At 36.9% G+C, this 3,676-nt stretch overlaps 1 non-coding gene across 1 annotated transcript; it reads left to right on the top strand.

The window, feature by feature from the left end:
- Positions 1 to 2,163: 2,163 nt before the first annotated feature.
- Positions 2,164 to 2,267, top strand: LOC130953647 (small nucleolar RNA R71). Its single transcript, XR_009075810.1, has one exon. It is a non-coding gene; the product is annotated as a small nucleolar RNA R71 (small nucleolar RNA).
- Positions 2,268 to 3,676: the final 1,409 nt, after the last annotated feature.

A 3,676-nucleotide genomic window follows, 5' to 3' on the forward strand; every position in this document is an offset into this window, starting at 1 on the left:
AAAACACCTTCTGCATGCAATCCTGGCATTTAACGCCAGACTGAAGCTTGTTTCTGGCGTTAAACGCCCAAATGTAGCATGTTTCTGGCATTTAATGCCAGCCTGATGCTTGTTGCTGGCGTTAAACGCCAGCTTTTCTCAGGGTGCAATCCTGGCATTTAAACGCCAGGATGCTGCTTGTTTCTGGTGTTCAACGCCAGATTCATGCTCTGTTCTGGCGTTGAACGCCAGCCAGATGCTCCTTACTGGCGTTTAAACGCCAGTAAGCTCTTCCTCCAGGGTGTGCTGTTTCTTCTGCTGTTTTTTATTCTATTTTTAATTTTAGCATTTGTTTTGTGACTCCATATGATCATGAACCTAATAGAACATAAAAGAACAATAAAAATATAGATAAATAAAAATTGGGTTGCCTTCCAATAAGCGCTTCTTTAATGTCAATAGCTTGACAGTGAGCTCTCATGGAGCTTCACAGATGTTCAGAGCATTGTTGGGACCTCCCAACACCAAACTTAGAGTTTGAATGTGGGGGGTTCAACACCAAATTTAGAGTTTGGTTGTGGCCTCCCAACACCAAACTTAGAGTTTGATTATGAGGGCTTTGTTTGACTCTGTATTAAGAGAAGTTTTTCATGCTTCCTCTCCATGGTTGCAGAGGAAGATCCTTGAGCTTTAAACACAAAGTAGTCCCCATTCAATTGAATGACTAATTCTCCTCTGTCAACATCAATCATAGCTCCTGCTGTGGCTAGGAAGGGTCTTCCAAGAATAATGGATTCATTCTCATCTTTCCCAGTGTCTAAGATTATGAAATCAGCAGGGATGTAAAGGCCTTTAACCTTCACTAACACGTCCTCTACCAATTCATAAGCTTGTCTTATTGACTTGTATGCCATCTCTAATGAGAATGTGGCGGCCTGTACCTCAAAGATTCCCAGCTTCTCTATTACAGAGAGTGGCATAAGATTTATACCTGACCCCAGGTCACACAGAGCCTTCTCAAAGGTCATGGTGCCTATGGTACAGGGTATTAAGAATTTACCAAGATCTTGTTTCTTTTGAGGTAAAGTTTGCTGAACACATGTATCTAGTTCACTAATGAGCAAGGGAGGTACATCTTCCCAAGTCTCATTACCAAACAACTTGGCATTCAGCTTCATGATGGCTCCTAGATATTAAGCAACTTGCTCTTCAGTTACATCTTCATCCTCTTCAGAGGAAGAATAGTTCTCAGAGCTCATGAATGGCAGAAGAAGGTTCAATGGAATCTTTATGGTTTCTATATGATCCTCAGATTCCTTTAGGTCCTCAATAGGGAACTCCTTTCTATCTGGGGGACGTCCAATGAGGTCTTCCTTATTGGGATTCACGTCCTCCCCTTCCTCCTTGGATTCGGCCATATAGACAATATCAATGGCCTTGCACTCTCTTTTTGGATTCTCTTTTGTATTGCTTGGGAGAGTACTATGAGGAGTTTCAGTGATTTTCTTACTCAGCTGGCCCACTTGTGCCTCTAGATTTCTAATGGAGGACCTTGTTTCAGTCATGAAATTTAAAGTGGCCTTAGACAGATCAGAGACTATATTTGCTAAGTTAGAGGAACTCTGCTCAGAATTCTCTATCTGTTGCTGAGAAGATGATGGAAAAGGCTTGCTATTGCTGAGCCTATTTCTTCCACCATTGTTAAAGCCTTGTTGAGGCTTTTGTTGATCCTTCCATGAGAAATTTGGATGATTTCTCCATGAGGAATTATAGGTGTTCCCATAGGGTTCACCCATGTAATTCACCTCTGCCATTGCAGGGTTCTCAGGATCATAAGCTTCTTCTTCAGAAGATGCTTCTTTAGTACTGTTGGATGCATTTTGCCATCCATTCAGACTCTGAGAGATCATGTTGACTTGCTGAGTCAACATTTTATTCTGAGCCAATATGGCATTCAAAGCATCAATTTCAAGAACTCCCTTCCTTTGAGGCGTCCCATTACTCACAAGATTCCTCTCAAAAGTGTACATGAATTGGTTGTTTGCAACCATTTTAATAAGTTCTTGAGCTTCTGTAGGCGTTTTCTTTAGGTGAATGGATCCACATGTAGAATGGTCCAATGACATCTTAGAGAACTCAGATAGACCATAATAGAATATATCCAAAATGGTCCACTCTGAAAGCATGTCAGAAGGACACCTTTTGGTCATCTGCTTGTATCTTTCCCAAGCTTCATAGAGGGATTCACCATCTTTTTGTTTGAAGGTCTGAACATCCACTCTGAGCTTGCTCAGCTTTTGAAGAGGAAAAAACTTAGCCAAGAAGGCCGTGACCAGCTTATCCCAAGAGTCCAGGCTATCTTTAGGTTGTGAGTCCAACCATGTTCTAGCTATGTCTCTTACATCAAAAGGGAAAAGCATGAGCCTGTAGACTTCAGGATCTACTCCATTAGTCTTAACAGTCTCACAGATCTGCAAGAACTCAGTTAAAAACTGATAGGGATCTTCTGATGGAAGTCCATGAAACTTGCAGTTCTGTTGTATTAGAGCAACTAGTTGAGGTTTCAGCTCAAAATTGTTTGCTCCAATGACAAGGATTGAGATGCTTCTTCCATCAAATTTGGAAGTAGGTGTAGTATAGTCATCAAGCATCCTCCTTGCGCCTCCACCATTGTTATTGGGTTCGGCCATGTCTCTCTATTTTTTGAGATTTTTTGTAAGGTTTTCTCTGGATTGTTGTGCTTTAGCTTCTCTTAGCTTCTTCTTCAGAGTCCTTTCAGGTTCAGGATATGCTTCAACAAGAATATCCTTGTCCTTGCTCCTGCTCATATGAAAAAGAAGAAAACAAAAAAGAAGAGGAATCCTCTAAGTCACAGTATAGAGATTCCTTTATGTGAATAGAAGAAGAAAATAATAAAAGAATGATGAGAAAAATTCGAACACAGAGGAGAAGAGAGGGTTCAAATTTTTAGATGAAGAGAAGTGTTAGTAATTAAATAGATAAATAGAAAGAGATGAGAGAGAGAGAATTTCGAAAATTGTTTTTGAAAAAGTGATTTTCGAAAATTAAGAGAAGAAATAAAATTAAAATTAAAATTTGAAACAATTAGTTAATTAAAAGAATTTTGAAAAAGAGTGAGGAATTTTCGAAAATGAGAGAGAAAAGTAGTTAGGTGGTTTTGAAAAAGATAAGAAATAAACAAAAAGTCAATTAGTTAGTTGAAAAAGATTTGAAAATCAATTTTAAAAAGGTAAGAAGTTAGAAAAATTTTTTTGAAATCAATTTTAAAAAAAAAAATATGATTGAAAAAGATATTTTGGAAAAGATTTGATTTTTAAAATTAAAATTGATTACTTGACTAACAAGAAACTAAAAGATATGATTCTAGAATTTAAAGATTGAACCTTTCTTAACAAGAAAGTAACAAACTTCAAATTTTTGAATCAATCACATTAATTGTTAGTGAAGTTTTCGAAAATCATGAAATAAAGATAAGAAAAAGATTTTGAAAATCAATTTTAAAAATTTTCGAAAATAATAATGAAAAAATAAAAAAGATTTGATTTTTGAAAAAGTTTTGAAAAGATAGGATTTTTAAAATTGAAATCTTGACTTGACTAACAAGAAACAACTTATTTTAAAAAATTTTGACTAAGTCAACCCAAAGATTTTGAAATTTATGAGAGAAATAAGGAAA

Source organism: Arachis stenosperma, chromosome 9, assembly GCF_014773155.1.
Source record: "Arachis stenosperma cultivar V10309 chromosome 9, arast.V10309.gnm1.PFL2, whole genome shotgun sequence".
Lineage (NCBI taxonomy): Eukaryota > Viridiplantae > Streptophyta > Magnoliopsida > Fabales > Fabaceae > Arachis > Arachis stenosperma.